This window comes from Procambarus clarkii, chromosome 88 (genome assembly GCF_040958095.1).
Source record: "Procambarus clarkii isolate CNS0578487 chromosome 88, FALCON_Pclarkii_2.0, whole genome shotgun sequence".
Classification (NCBI taxonomy): domain Eukaryota; kingdom Metazoa; phylum Arthropoda; class Malacostraca; order Decapoda; family Cambaridae; genus Procambarus; species Procambarus clarkii.
The window spans coordinates 2678127-2695481 of NC_091237.1; positions in this window are offsets into that span (position 1 = coordinate 2678127).

A 17355-nucleotide genomic window follows, 5' to 3' on the forward strand; every position below is an offset into this window, starting at 1 on the left:
GAGAGAGAGAGAGAGAGAGAGAAGAGAGAGAGAGGAGGCAGAGAGAGAGAGAGAGAGAGAGAGAGAGAGAGAGAGAGAGAGAGAGAGAGAGGAGAGAGAGAGAGAGGCAGAGAGAGAGAGAGAGAGGCAGAGAGAGAGAGAGAGAGAGAGAGAGAGAGAGAGAGAGAGAGAGAGAGAGAGAGAGAGAGAGGAGAGAGAGGCAGAGAGAGAGAGAGAGAGAGAGAGAGAGAGAGAGAGAGAGAGAGAGAGAGAGAGAGAGAGAGAGAGAGGAGAGAGAGAGAGAGAGAGAGAGAGAGAGAGAGAGAGAGAGAGAGGCAAGAGAGAGAGAGAGAGAGAGAGAGAGAGAGAGAGAGAGAGAGAGAGAGAGAGAGAGAGAGAGAGAGAGAGAGAGAGAGAGGCAGAGAGAGAGAGAGAGAGAGGCAGAGAGAGAGAGAGAGAGAGAGGCAGAGAGAGAGAGAGAGAGAGAGAGAGAGAGAGAGAGAGAGAGAGAGAGAGAGAGAGAGAGAGAGAGAGAGAGAGAGAGAGAGAGAGATAGAATGGGCGAGAATGATGAGAGGTGGACGTGTTGCTCCGCATCTTCCTGTTTACACGTGGCTGCTGCAGCTGGACATTGTGAATTTTTTCTCGACTGTTGCAGTGATACAGTGCCTTTGTGTGTTGAGGAAATGGCTGAGGCGGTCTGCCTAAGTAATAGACGATCCTGCACTGCTGGGCCTCAAGAATATGAGAGTGAGGATGACAGACAAGATGATACCAGGCCGTATCAAGCAGTAATGAACAGATATAAATGGCGAAATATTCACAGACAGCGAGACAGTGACAGTAAAGACGAAATCACAAAGAGATCAAAAAATGAAACCTTACTCAGCAGGACGCAAGAGATACAGACTAATAGAAGGAAGAGCTGTTATTCCCTACAGCGTGCCAACTGAGCTTTCATCAAAAGCTCGACGGGACGGTTCGTTTGGCTAAGAATTTTTTTTAATATGAACGACTATTTAAGGAGGGTACTCACCGGCCCTAGATAACAATTGGGACAGAAGAGGCCGTGAAACACTTAACAACGGATGGATTTGAGAATATTGGGATGGTTACTCCTGAAGAAGGTATGATGCACACCAAAATCATAGTTTTTAAGTATCCAACTTATTTGGATTCAGATAATCTTCTTCTTAACAATGATAGTGTTGTTTGGGCAAAGAGGAACAGTGTTCGTGGTGACAAACAAAGCCAGGTTGTTGCCTTGGTAAAGAGTGAGGCTCCGGAAACAATTTTTATGTAAGGATTAGGCTACAGGAAAGTTGCAAAATATTTGAGGAGCCCGTACTATGCATGAAGTGTTCTCGTTGGGGACATATGACTTGGAAATGCCAGTTTGACCCCAGGTGTTGGTACTGTGATAAGAAACACGACTCTCGAGTGTTTAGTCAAGATTAGAAACGGTGAAAAAATCGTCCCATCCTGTTGCAATTGTCGAGGCCACAATGCTGGTTCCTATCTATGCCGCATGAAGCCTCATCTGAAAGACTCCAGGGCGGATCCTACAATAAGGATAGATGTATCCTCGAAGGAAGAAAAGATTATGCAGCAGGAACATGGAGGAAACAGCTGGAAGCCAATGACAACCCCTTTGAACAATGTGTGGGAGAAAGGAACGGAGACAATTAAGGCGAGCCTAGGGAAAGTAGGAAATGCAGCTGGAAAAAATCAAACCTTGTGGAGACAAGGTTCAGGACAATATAGTGAACTTGGAGATTGGTACTCAAATATTGGAATATCTAAAAATACTAGACAAGAGGATTGAGGCATTAGAAAAATTAGCTATGGAGGGTAGATGGGGTGAAGATGGTGGTGAAACAGGACGTGAAATGGAAAGTGAAACAAGACGTGAAATGGAAAGTGAAACAGGATGTGAAATGGAAAGTGAAACAGGATGAAATGGAAAGTGAAACGTCCGTAGGAGACAGTAAGGAAGAACATGACAAATTGATGATAGATTATAGTCAGGAAAATGAACTTGGTGTTCAACCTTCTGAAGTGACAAATGTTAAAACAAAGGTTGAAGTAAAACGGTATACAGAATTAAAAGATATATAGATATGAATAATATTACCTTTGATGTTAGTAGCTGTTGTGCCAGTGAGGAGAAAGCAAAAATGTTACATTATTGGGAGAGAATGCTCTTGTATCTCATGGAATGTGACGGACAGGGCAAAGATAGTTTTATTATTAATCATGGATGAAAGTAGAGTGAGGCTATTATCTTGGAACGTTACTGGGTTAAAACATAGTGCGGTGGATGTACATTATTATACTTTTAGAGAGTACTATATTAACCTGAAATGTTAAATGCAAAATGTCTTGTATTGTGATTTGTGTATTTGTACTCGCTGAATTTGTGCGCCCCTTGAGGGACTTGAAATAGAAATAGGGCGGAGGGTAGAAATAGCCTAAGCTACCCTTTGAGATGTATTTTTTTACTTGTCTCAATAAACATACTTGAACTTGAAAGAACGTTATGTATTAGAGTGTCAACTTATTGACAACTATGTAAATATGGAAATAAGTAGTGTACCACATCAAATTGTTTCGATGTGTGATAATGGTATGATAGACAGAAATACTGTCTCTAGGAATTGCCTCTCTGTCTCTAGGAATTGCCTCTCTGTCTCTGCCTCACTGTCTTTGCCTTTCTGTTTCTGCAATTCTGCTTCTCTTCTATTCTCTCTCTTTCTTTTCTCCCTTTCTCTGCCTCACTGTCTCTACCTCTTTGTTTCTGCAATTCTGCTTCTCTTCTATTATCTCTCTCTTTTCTCCCTTTCCTCTTTCTTCCTCTCCCTCTCCCTCCCTCCCTCTCTCTCTCTCTCTCTCTCTCTCTCTCTCTCTCTCTCTCTCTCTCTCTCTCTCTCTCTCTCTCTCTCTCTCTCTCTCTCTCTCTCTCCCTCTCTCCCTCTCTCTCTCTCTCTCTCTCTCTCTCTCTCCCTCTCTCTCTCTCTCTCTCTCTCTCAAAGAAAACTTTGCTCCAAAACGTTATATCACAACATTTAAAACACAATATTTAATCTAAACAGGAGAATGGGTTGGATTAAGATGATATTCTTCTTGCCTCTATGGATCTGAAGACTCTTGAAGAAGACATTTACTATTACTGGCTAGTTTCCGAACGTTAGAAAAATTATTTAGAGAATGGTAAACTGAGAGTTGGAGGTCGCTTGGAAGTAATACAACTGAGAGACAAGCTCAGAAGTTCAGCAGATGTGGTTTATTATGACATATTCCTGCTGATATAAGTTCCCCATATTCAACGTAGGCCATTCTCATTAGATGTGAGGCATTGCCAGGTGACATTTTGTGGAGTTGTACGCATCTGAGAGGAGCCATTAGGGAGTACTGGTTTAAGTTTTTTACTGCTGAGGAGGATTGGTGGAGACAAGACGTCCGGAGCCTCACAAAATTGAAAGTGTTCAGTTTTGATCCCTGGTCTCTTGTAGCTGTTCGGCAAGAGTGACAGCAGTATTACTTTTTACCTCCGAGTTGGTGAGTAAGTTAAGATATTCCCTAATTAACTAACTCCGCCCCCCCCCCTTCCTTACACAATCTAGATCGTCTTCCAGCATTTATGAGTTTCCGTTGTAAGCAGGAGCTGGCTCGTGTGGGCCAATAATCTTTCTGCACTTTCTTTTATTCTCTGTTCTTAAATTGTTAGAGTGGAATAGATGTGATGGTAAGCAGCGACCTGAGGTCGAGATAGAACTACATTACAACGCAGGATAAAGCTGCCAGGGAGCTGGGAATTATGAGAAGTCTCACCAGCAGAAACACGAACATCATTCTTGAGCAATATCTAACACTATTGAGCCCCTACTTGGACTATGTTTTGTAGCTCTGGTCGTTGTACTACAGAGTAAATATTAACTCTCTTTACGAATATATCTAGTTATTGATGACACGGCTTAAACTTGAAAATATGGGACCATTGGTATGACGAGAGAGTAATGACTCTTAATTTGAACTTGCTGAAGAGGGTTATGATCGAAGTTTTTAAGTTAGGTTAAGTGAATATACAAGTTGCTGGTCTGGAACTTTCGAAGCAGTTCCAAACCAGCAACAATCTGGTGAAAGTTTGCTTTGGAAGAAATGTAGAATACCAGCTTGGATTTTGTATTGATGAGAGGAATGAGCATCCAACTAACATTATTGGGGAAAAATATTGAACAAGTTCGAAGACTTGTAGGTACAATGTGTGAGATTGGGTAGATTTAAGTGAAGCTGGACTAGTATGGGGCAACAAGCTTGCTGCACTGTTCTATTATTCACTTATTCTTATGTTATCTTTAGTTATTGATATTACACTATCACTAGAATGCTTCATAATAAAAACTCTAGAATGCCTGATAAACCAATCAATAACATGTTATAACGACGAATCCAACGTAGTAACCCAAGATATAGATAAGTGAACCACTTCACCTATACATATTACGTTCTGACCATTGAACTATTCCCAATTATCACTATATTTTATTGTATTAGTTTTGCAATAATTGTCAAGTCTGCAGTTAAGGGACCTGACAGCTGAGTGGACAGCGCTTCGGATTTGTATTCCTGAGGTTTCGGGTTCGATCATCGGTGGAGGCGGAAACAAATGGGGGAAAGTTTCTTTCACCCTGATGGGCCTGTTCACCTAGCAGTAAATAGGTACCCGGTAGGAAGTAAGTAAGTAATTATCAAAAGAAGGCACCAAACTGGGAAGGCTATGTAGCACCATCAAATACGCAAAATAATCAGAGGGCGCTAAATATCACCAAGGATGCCAATACGAGAACAAAAACGCATAAGGCGAACGATATCAAAAGTATCCGAGTCACCAAGAATTCTATCGAGGGACAGGTGACCGCGAGGGGCGGTCGGAAAGCAAGACACACGCTCGTCCTGGAAGTCAGGACATTCAAGAAGGACATGCACGACGTAAGAGGGACAATGCAACTAGGACAATAAGGAGCAGGGCGGCGCTCCATCAAGTGACCATGGGTTAAGCGAGTATGGCCAATACGCAACCTCGCCAGAGCTGTTTCCCACCGCCGGTTACGGTGGAAGGAGGACTGCCACGAGGAAACACAACATTTAAGAGTACGTAGCTTGTTACCAGTAACAGACAACCAAGAAGCCTGCCAACGGGTAAGGACTGAGGAATGGATACCGGGTAAAAGTCGGAATACGGAATGCCTTACGAGAGATGGGACAAGAGCGGACAGCTTCCTTGGCGGCAGCATCCGCACGTTCATTTAAAGACACACCAATATGGCTGGGAACCCAACAAAACTCAACCGACTTAAATTTGCTGTGAACGAGAAACAGCCAATGCTGGATCTCGACAACTACTGGATGAACCGGATTAAAGGACCCGAGAGCCATGAGGCACTACGAGAGTCAACAACAACTACAAAGGAAGACTGACAACGAGAAAGCAGGAGACGAAGAGCATAGAGAATAGCATAAAGTTCCGCTGTAAAGATGCTAGTCTCCGGAGGCAAGCGACACATATAAGTGCGATCAGGAAAAACAACAGAGTAGCCAACACCGTCCGCTGACTTAGACCCATCGGTGAAGACAGAAACGGAGTGGGAGTGAGAAGAAAAGTGCTCGAGGAAAGGCGTTTTAGAACCGTAGGAGGGGTAGAAGCTTTAGTGATACGGGTCAAGTATGTACAAAACCGCGGAAGAGGGACCCTCCATGGGGGCAAAGAAAGAACAACACGAGAAGAAACATCAGAAATACGAACGGAAAGAGAATCCTGCAGGCGAGATAACCGGACAGAAAGAGGGAGGTGGTGAAGAGGAACAGGAACCGCAGGAGGGGTAAAAGTTAAAGCACGACAGAGGCGAGAGGAAGGATGTTGCAAGGACCGCGCAAGAGAGCGAAGACAGTAGCGATCACGGCGGTCCTGGAGAGACAGGAAGCCAGTGTCAACATACAAGCTAAGGATGGGAGTCGAACGAAAGGCACCAGAACTGAGGCGCAACCCAGTATGGTGCAAAGCATCAAGACGGCGAAGAGTAGAAGGAGAAGCAGACGAGTAAGCAGGGCAACCATATTCGAGCTTAGACAGGACGAGAGAGGAATGTAAAGCAGGAGAGTGCGCCTATCTGCCCTCCAAGAAGTATGGGACAAGACCCGAAGGAGGGTAAGGGCCTTAGAGCACTCAACACGGAGGTAAGAGATATGGGGAGACCAAGACAAACGAGTGCCAAGGAATAACCCCAAAAGCTTCGCGGAATCTTTGTATTCAAGGAGATGACCATAAAGTGACAAAGAGGGACGAAGAACAACCCGTTTCCGCGTAAAAATCATGGCACAAGTCTTAGAAGTAGAGAACTTGAAGCCATGATCTGTGGCCCAAGACGACACGGCATCAATTGCAAGTTGAAGCCGGCGTTGAAGGAGAGGCGAATCATCACCCTGACAACAAAGGGTAAGATCATCGACATAGAGAGCGGAGAAGACACCAGAAGGAAGAGAGGAAAGAAGACCATTGAGGGCAACCAGAAAAAGAGTAGTGCTCAGAACACTACCCTGGGGCACACCTTCGTATTGCTGAAAAGAGGGAGAGAGAGCGGTACCAAGGCGCACCCGAAAGGAACGACGAGAGAGGAAGCTGCGGAGAAAGAGAGGGAGATGACCACGAAGGCCAAAAGAATGAAGTTGAGATAGGATATGATAACGCCAAGTGGTGTCGTAAGCCTTTTCCAGATCAAAAAGGACGGCAACAACGGAGGTCTTCGCAGCAAAAGCAGTACGAATATAGACCTCCAAGTTCACCAGGACATCTGTCGTGCTGCGGCACTTGCGGAAACCAAATTGAGAAGGGGAAGGAGGTGATGGTGTTCCAGGAACCACATCAGACGAACGTTAACCATACGTTCAAAGAGTTTGCAGACACAACTTGTGAGAGCAATAGGGCGAAAGTCCTTAGGGAAGTACCAAGAGACCCCGGTTTGCGAACAGGGAGGACAACAGCATCGAGCCAGCCCTCAGGGACTGACGACGACTCCAGATCCGATTATACAGACTCAGTAAATACTGAGACGTGCTCGGAGGGAGATGGCGAAGCATCTCATAATGAATACCATCGGAGCCCGCCGCCGTAGAACCGCAGAGGGCCAGGGCAGAACGAAGTTCAGAGAGAGAGAAGGGATCATTATAGGGAAGCTGAAGATGAGTGCAGAAATCTAAAGGACGAGACTCAAGGAACGGTTTACGAAGAAGGAAAGATTGGGAAGATGAAGACCAGAGCTAACAGAAGAAAAGTGGGAACCCAGTTCGGAAGCGACCTGCAACGGGTCCGCCACAAGAGTATCATCGAGGTGAAGGCCTGGTGAAACATCGGGAACGAACTTACCCGCTATCTTGCGGATAAGCTTCCAGACCTGGGCCAGAGGGGTTTCGGACGTAATTGTTGAGACATAAGATGCCCAACATTCACGTTTAGCCGTACGGATGGCCCTACGGGCCACCGCACTCGCTTTCCGAAAGAAAAGAAAAGAATCGGTCGTCTGCCTACGGCGGTTCCTCTTCCAGGCTGCACGCTTACAGCGGACAGCCCGAGCACAGTCCGCATTCCACCAGGGAACGCACTTCCGTGGACCCCGAGAGGAAGAGCGAGGAATAGAGCGGAGGGCAGCGTTGAAGACAGTGTCATGAAAAAGGAGGAGAGCGCGAGAGAAAGGCAGAAGGGAGAGGTCAGAGAGAGTAGCACTGAGGGAAAATAGGGTCCAGTCCGCCTTAGCAAACTGCCACCTAGGGAAAGAGAGGGAAAGGCGAAAAGAGAAAAGGAAACAAGGATGGGGAAATGATCACTTCCATGGAGGTCATCAAGAACCTGCCACGTGAAATCTAAGTAAAGAGAAGAAGAGCAGAGAGAAAGATCAAGACAAGAAAGGGTGCGAGTCCGAGAGTCCAAATGAGTGGGCTCACCAGAATTCAGAAGAGACAGGGAAGAAGAGAGGAGAAACGGCTCAAGGAGGCGACCCCGGGTATTCGTCAGAACGTCACCCCAAAGAGAATGACGACAATTGAAGTCACCCAGCAGGAGCACAGGCTCCGGCAAGGAGTCTAGGAGGTGTTTCAAATCAGGAAGAGAGAGCGGGACACTCGGGGGGATAAATGGAACAAACTGTGTACCATTTCCCCACAAAGATACGAGCAGCAGAACAATGGAGAGGCGAAGGAAAAAGCAAAGGAACAAAGGGAACATCAGCACGAATCAAGAGAGCAGAAGAATTAGAAGCCCCAGCAATGGCTGGGGGGGGGGGAGAGAAAGGAATAGCCACGAAACGACCATGACGAGCACCAAGCATTGGCTCCTGGAGACAGACACAAAGGGGCGAAAACCGCGAAATCAGAAGTTGGAGTTCGAGGAAATTGGCGTAATAACCTCGAACGTTCCATTGAAGAATGGACAACGACGAGAAGAGAAAGGACAAAAACAGAGAACAAGGAAGAAACAAAGGCGAAAGAGCAACAGAGCACGTTAAAGAATATCAGGGTCAGCAAAGTCAGGGTTAGGGGGCATGGGTAAACTGAGCAAAGACGGAGGGAAGGAAACGGGAGAACAGATCAGAGGAGGGCGGGCGGGGTCCGGAGGAGGAGGAAGAGGAGGAGACAACGGATAGGAGCAGTCAAGGACAGCAGCAGGAAGAGGGGGAGTAGAAAGAGGGGAGCGCACCCCAGGAAGAGCAGCAACCGAAAGGGAAGCAGGGGCCAAAGAAACCTCCATAGCAGGAACAGGGGGCGTAATCACTGAAACGGGAGGGGAAGGAGTAACAGAGCCAGAAGTAGGAGCTGAGGAAGAAAGCGAAGCCTTCTTACCTGCCGGGGAAGAGGAAGGAGAGGAGCCAGGCTTACGCTTCTGACTTAAAGAGACCGGTGTCCCAGCAACTACGTACTGGGCAACGGATTCCAGTGTCTCAACAGGAGAAGCCGAACGAGAGCACACACGACGGCCGTTAGGAGAGCGATGGACATCCGCCCGCACCGACAGGCGGTGGGGAGAGCCGATAGATGGAGGAAGAGGATGGGAAGGAGGATCGGAGGGAGACGAGGAAGAAGACACAGGAGACACGACAGACCAGGTAGAAGGAAGGGGAACCCCAGACAGAGGACCAGGAGGAGGATCCTTCGGGAGAGAACCCAAAGGAACAAAGGCATTCAACTGAGCGTTCTTCGAGACCCGAACGGGGGTCTCGCCAAGGCAGGATAAGGCAGCCAAGCGGGAAGCAGCATCCTGAGAAGGAGCAGCAACGACACGTGTACCGAGACGAGTGGGGTTGAAAGTAATGGAGGCATCCACGGAATCAACGAGATGTCGATGGAGGGAGAAATCGTCAGGAGGCGCATAATCAAGAGGGAGGAGATCAAAATATTTGGTCCACGAAGCGGGACCAAACAAGGCTTGATAGGTAGCAGAACTGGAAGGAATCGAGCGAGGGCGGCCGTGACGAGGACGGCGGTGAGAACCCCCAGAGAGAGAGGGATTAAAAGGCGCAGTAGTTACAACTAGAGAAGGAGCCGCGCCAGGGGACGAGGTAGTCACCACTGGGGGCTTGGGGCTCGACCCAACCACAGAGGAGGGAGGGGAGCCAGGGGAAGGAGTCAGAGAGGCCAAAGGAGGAGCAAGGTCGGGGCCCAATGCAGCGGAGGCTACAGAGCCCGGTCTTCCAATACGGACCGACCCGGGGGCTTGGTCGCCCACCCCACGAGCCTGAGAAGGTAAACCAGAAGCAGCCGAAACAGGGTTTATCATCATGACGAAAAGAAGAATTCATTCACGAATGTGCCCCCACACCCACCACAGAGCCACAATTAGAGGCAGGACACCCAACAAGAAGCTATCGCCGATCTTGCCGGGGCCTCCTAGGGGTGCGTCGGGAGTATACGCCCCACAAACGCCACCTTAAGAAACCGACAGTCCATCGAGATCGGGCTCAGTGACGAAATGGGGATTGACAATAAAAGGTTCCCCTCGCACTCGACGTCGGTACTGCAGTTCTACGGGTGCAAGAGTATGCCTCCTCAAGCACCCGGGCGTCAAAATAGAAGAAGTCCAAGGGAAGAACCAGAACGAGCAAAAGGTCGGCAGGAAACGGCAAGCAGATAGGAGAAGAGGGGGGAGAAAACGAAACAGAAGGAAAAGGAAAAGATGCCCAGCAGAATTGGAGAGGACGGCAGCAGGAGCACAAGGCTAGAAAAGGACAGAGGACTGTCCCAAGGAGCATCAAACTCCGGCAGCCGCCCACTAAGCCCCCACACGGCGACAACGAGCTGAGCGGGGAGGGGGTACCTGGTAGGAAATTAGGGATGGCAGAAGAGAAGTAACTGACACACAAAAGCCAGAAAGCACGAGTATAAGGAGCTGTAACATGTTTAAAACCGAAAATTATAGTATAGGGAGCATTAAACATCCACTGAACAGAATAACATTGTAATTGCCAGAATTGGGCTGGGATGAACAAATCCAAAAAGGCCGTGACGAGAGTTCGAACCTACGTCCGGAGGATCCCAGATGCTGCCTTAATTGACTGAGCTACGACATGGTTTAATGAATTGCAACCAGAAGTTCTACTGACCTTACTTGGATCCTGCAGTCTCTCCGAGAAACAAACCAGGATTTTACACAATTCCCCCATGCACCCGAGCCCTGTCAATAAGCCCTTCTACCTCTTCGTCCTTACTTTATAGGTTCGAACCCTCGTCACGACCCTTGTGGATTTGTTCATTTGATGCATGGCGCTATTGTGATTTCTGTGTGTATTGGGCTGGGATATCGATATTTATGGCAGGTGACTGCAGGTAATGAATCTCCCAATGGTAAACATTCCAATTGTAAACTATGTGAACAAGAGCTACGACATACTCTCCAACCCTACATCTGTGATTGCCGCCCTGTTATCAGTGATTTCAGACCAAATGGTATGAGGTACTTTGTGCTCTGTAATTATTTCAAACACTCACGAATATTGGAAGATATTTTTGTTCTGTACTCAGATTTTGCCAGTGGTGGCTAATAGATCAGCCTTACATGTTATGTTCATTCCTAATTTCATGTATGACTGGTCGTCTTGTGAGGTGGGATGGTGGATGAGCTTGTAGCTGGCTTTTTATCTACACTGTGTGGTCTTTCATACCGAACAGGGCAGCAACACATTGCTGTATATACCCAAGCTTGTTAAAAAAAATACATTGTTTGAGAGGAACCTTATAGAAACTGGAAAAATAATAATAATAATATAATAATTCCATGATTCTGTGCTTGGCTCTTTTGAAAATCATAAATTTATTATTTAGTCAGATTTAATTTATTTTATGTATCGAGGTAGGTATTTCTATCCTGATTTCTTGTATGACAAACCATCCTGTGAGATGGGGTATATTATATGAACTTATAGCTAGATTTTGATCTACACTGTGTAATCAATCTTTCATTTTTATAGGTGAAGCAGCACATTGCTGTGTATACTTAAACTTGTTAATAAAAAAAATATTAATTTATTTTGCTTCGCTGGAATAAACTAGTTTGTATTTAATTTTATAGCCACTACTGTGCATTGTTTGAATACATAAAATAGTCCCAATTGTGCAGTCAGGTTTGTACTCAAATCATAATCGAGAATTCCGGTTTTGAATCGCGGGCAGGACAGAAATGGTTGACACATTTCCTATCACCTAATTCTCCTATCCACCTAGCAGTAAATAGGTACCCAGGGGTTAGTCAACATGCTGTGGGGATGCTTACTGGGGGAAGCGGGTGAAGAGAATCAATAATTCGACCCTGACGGGGGGGGGGGGGAAGCTCTATAAGTCTAACATATACTGATGTATTACCTGGCTACCCGTCCCCCCGACACAATGAATTATTAATTATTACTAAAATATTTTCTAAGCAACGTCTAACGTACCCATTTGAATTTATAATTAAATGGACTACTTACATTCATCCGTTTATTCAGATCAAATATTAATTCACTTAAAATCATTTTATTGCCGATGACTTAGATGTGAATAAATGGATGAATGTAAGTAGTCCCGATACCCGCTTTTCTTTGGGTATGTAGAGTGTTATGAGGGAGAGCATCCAGGTGGACACGTTATTTAATAACAACTCCAGTTCTCAGAATATTAATATGACAGACAGGACCACTGACCATAATTCCATGAAAGGAAATGTTTCCCGCGGGAACATCAGCAGTTGGGAGTAGAGGTGACCTGATCAGGAGGTCAAGAAGGGTAAGAGGACTGGATCCTGGGCAACAGTCACAGAGATGTAAGTCTGATCCTAACCACGTACTCAGACCCTGATAAAGCACTCAAGGCCAACAAGACCTGGTGTAAATTTGTACATAAAGTTCAGAAATACATAAGTGTGGGTTTTTATCCTATGTTATTATATCTGTGAAGAGACATTACCATTACATACATTTGAATATTATTTATCATGGACAGACGCCTTTTATCCCCATCCCTTCAACCTTTCCTATACTCCGTCCTCCAGCATAATGTTAATCCTTCCTTCACCTTAAATTAATTCATAATTCATTGTGTCGGGGGACAGACAGCCACTATATACATACAGTTCATGTTAGGTTTATATCGAAGTCTTCCCAAGAGGGTAGAATTACTGCCCCCATAGGCTGCAACCCCACAACAAGCTGACTAACTCCTGCGTGACCTATTTAATGCTAGGTGAAAAGGTACATTAGTTGATAGAAAACACGCCCAACCATTTCTACCTTCCCCGCGACTCGAACCCGGAATTCTCGATTGTGAGCCGAGAACGAACCCAACTATACTAGCGAGACCCAATGACCCTTCACTAGGATCTACAGACCATTACAATATCAGCGCTCTGCATGTTGTGTGCCAGTGACAATATTGACGCATAGTCCCCTTGCTCGTGGCTACTAGGCGCTGTTCTTCATTAACTGGACGTACCTGTGTCTGATTATGTTAATGACGGAGCTCCTTCTTAACAATATGTGTAAGAAGTTACATAATGCAAAATAACAGCCAACAAAACTCAATTGGAATGCCTGCATGTGACACCAGAGGTTATCGTAACTATTGTATTCCTACCTTAATATGAAGACTGGGCATGTTGAGAGCGTTGTGGCTGACGGATGTAACGGTGTCGTATTACATGCTGTGGTTGACGACAGAGGCTGAGACACTCATCCAGCAGTGGCTGACAAAGAAGGGGTTAGAGTGTTGCTCCTCCAACAGTGGGATGAAGAGTGCTGGCCGGCTCCCCACTGCGCCCACCACCAACTGCACGTCTCAACTGTCATCGATATGTCATGAAGCGTTCATCGGGTGAGTGGTCAATGGTATCATTACTTACTCATCACCACCAAAGACACATATCCGACAACCGCCAAAAATGTTTTACGTCGTGAGCTTAAGAAATTTGCTCATGCAACGCACACAAAATTTAACAAACCCATTTCGTCTGTTTGAATGAAAAGAGAAGCAATTTAATTATTCATGTAATTGGAAAAGATAAACTGTGCCCGAAACTATGCGTGTTATTGGCTTTACAAGAATGTAAAAACATCAATGCTCTGTACTCTCATAAACCCAATGTACCTTCTTGTATTCAGCACATACAAATAAATAAATGTTTGATTTAGAAATATGTATGTTTATACAAGATGTATAGTCGTACCGGCATGCATCTTTATACAAGATGTATGATTTTATCAATATGTTTGTTTATATAGATGAATGGTTTTACTAGTATGTTTGTTCATGCAAGATATATGGTCTTACCAGTATACACGTTTTTAACAGTATGTAGGCATGGTTTTCTTTCATGAATGTGCTTATTCATTATCTTACTTTTAATTGGCTTATGAACTGTATAGTATATATTAAAGTACACTTCACATTATTGACTGTCAGACGTTCCTGCTACACTCCAGTTTTCCAGCTTACTCCTGGAACACTGAGAGCCTTATAGTGGACTCCTGTAACACTGAGAGCCTTATAGTGGACTCCTGGAACACTGAGAGCCTTATAGTGAACTCCTGGAACACTGAGAGCCTTATAGTGGACTCCTGGAACACTGAGAGCCTTATAGTGAACTCCTGGAACACTGAGAGCCTTATAGTGGACTCCTGGAACACTGAGAGCCTTATAGTGGACTCCTGGAACACTAAGAGCCTTATAGTGGACTCCTGGAACACTGAGAGCCTTATAGTGGACTCCTGGAACACTGAGAGCGTTATAGTGGACTCCTGGAACACTTTAGCTGTATAGGTACACCAGGAAGACTAAAGCACACACCAGAAGATAAGGAGACAACGACGTTTCGGTTGTTTAGTTATCAAGTATATAATTACTTGATAATTATTAATATAATTATTAATTATTATATATTAATTATTAATTATAATATAATTATTATGTATAAATATATTATAACTGTATAATAATTAATGTATAATTATCCAGTCAATTGTGATGTGTTACGAACCCGACTCCATCGTCGGAGCATGAAGCAGCGACGTCAATGCCATCTGTGAGTCCGCTCCCGAAACCCCCACAAAATGGACGACGCCGTCTGGTGATGGCAGTATGATACCTGCAAGAGACGCTAGATTTCTGCCCTGGGGCCAGATTCACGAAAACACTTACGCAAGTACTTACGAACGTGTACATCTTTCCTCAATCTTTGACGGCTTTGGTTACATTTATTAAACAGTTTACAAGCATGAAAACTTCCCATTCAACTGTTGTTATTCTTATAAACAGCCTCCTGGTGATTCGGAGCTCATTAACTGTTCAATAATTGGAAACAAAGCCGCCAAAGATTAAGAGAAGCTGTACAGCTTCGTAAGTGCTTTCGTGAATCTGGCCCCTGGTCAGCTCGATGGGTCGCTGTTGCTGACCTCTGGTGAGGTGGCGCTAGAAAATCAGCGCCCTCTATCGTGAGAGGAGGTGTATGTCAATGTCAGAGTCCGTAAGTGGTATTTCCTAGTGTCCCAAGTACTGGCCAGTTTACTGATGACGTGTCTGTATCCACAGAGGCGACGTAGGGCTGCTGTGGTACGATGACAGTCAGTCTACCCACGGCAGCCTATATCTCTACTCCATTCTGATTTATGTGAGCAGTGAGCCGCCACTGAAGAGGAACTGAGTAGTATCTGATGTCTGCCTGTGAAGTGGAAGTGACAGAATTCGGGGTATCCCGGGACTGGCTAGAGGAAGAGATGATTGACAGTAAGGTGCTACGGAGGAGTGTAACTAGCTAGTTGCAAGAAGCTCCTGCCAGGGGTTCGCTACCCTTGTATTTGTTAGTGTAGAGGCCCAGCAGCGCGAGGCTGATGTTCTCTGCCAGCACCAGGCTGGAGAGTGATTGTGGGCGTTCACAAGGAGCACCTAGTGATACTGTAGACAGGTTGGCCCGTGTCCAGGGTAGACTCGTTGGTGTTTCCCAGTACTGGTTGAGGACGGTACTGTGTGTTGAGGAAACACGGACGTTGACAAGGCTGCATTACATGAGCATCAAGGAGTGCTTAGTGTCCTAGGAGAGTGACACATGAGTATATATCAGTGTAGTAATATTTTGTTTATGATTCTATTTAAGGTGATGGGAAAGTGATAATATGTGAATATATTGATAAAGGATGGTGTCGTATTCCTTTTAACCCCCCTCGTGTTATTTTACTTGCATTACCAAGCTCACTCCTTGAAAGCCACTACCGACTTGGGGTCAGATACTAGTACTTTGGTGCCTCCAGCAAAGAACCCGGTTGCGACCCATAGTGACCGTAACATGATGGGAGCGAGGGAGGTGTAATAATAGTGTAAGAAGATGGTCAGTGGTATCAATTATTTACTCAACACAATAGACATATATCCGACAAACACCAGAAATCTGCTACGTAGTGAGCTTAATCATTCTGATCACGCAACGCACATGATATTGTTTAAGAATGTGAATGTAAAATAATGGGAATGTAAGAACAAAATGAGAAAGAAAGAGAAAAAGGGGGGTGGGGTAGGTTATGTTAGGTTGGTTTTGTTAGAATGGTTAGAGCATTTGAGTATGTACTGTGAAAGGGAACAGTCAACAGCAACAAAGCCAAAACTGTTGCTGTTGTTGTTGCAAGAGCGCTGTTAACTCTACCCTCTCACAGTAATACTCAAATGCTCCAACATTTCTAACAAACGTGACCTAACATAAGCCTACTCTTAATGAGTAGGCATTTCTCTTATGAGAAATTGGAATGCATCTTCTGCCAAACAATCACAGGAAAGCCACAACTTCACAATCTCCTGGAATGTGAAGCAACCAACGACCTTAGAAGAACTTTAAGAGTCCTTGAATCTTGCAGTAACCACCCTGTAGCCATCAACACTGCCACTCTTCTGTTCTAAAAAGGTGTCCAGCAGCTGGACACCCTCATAAACACTGTCCAGCAGCATCCTCCCCAGCGATAGCACCCGGACGATTAAATGCAACCTGAGCGGTTTACATTCACTAAAATATATCTACCACCTACGGGCTATTCATGCCCGTGCCACCTCTTGGGTGACTTAATCTTCATCATCGCTCAATCTCGCTCACCCATCACAATCACTTGATAATGGTCCAGGACGGACCGACACGTCGTCGTCTCCTCCCTCTTATAGTGTGTGGTTTAGTCTACATAACTTCAGCCAGGTTATTTGTGACTCATCGTCTACACCTGGAACACAGGAGCTGTATAGGATACTCCAAAACACTGAAAATGTATTGGATACACCAAGAGCACTGTACTCTACAGTATACACCAAGAGCACTGTACTCTACAGTATACACCAAGAGCACTGTACTCTACAGTATACACCAAGAGCACGTACTCTACAGTATACACCAGAAACACTGTTGCTGTATAGGATACATCAGGAATTTTTTTAGCTGTGAGATACAGCAGAAACACTGGAGCTGTATAAGATACACCAGCAACACTGAGCTGTATTCACCTAGTTGTTCTCGCAGAGGTTGAGCTCTGTCTCATTCCGCCTGCCACTCAACTGGTCAATCATTCAACTTTTTCAGACACACACACACACACACACACACACACACACACACACACACAGTGGTGACAGGTAAGCTTCTAACATGGATGAAAAATTTCTGACTGATAGAAAAATGAGGGCAGTGATCAGAGGCAATGTATCGGACTGGCGAAATGTCCAAGTGGAGTACCACAGAGTTCAGTTCTTGCACAGTGATGTTTATTGTCTACATAAATGATCTACCAGTTGGTATACAGAATTATATGAACATGTTTGCTGATGATGCTAAGATAA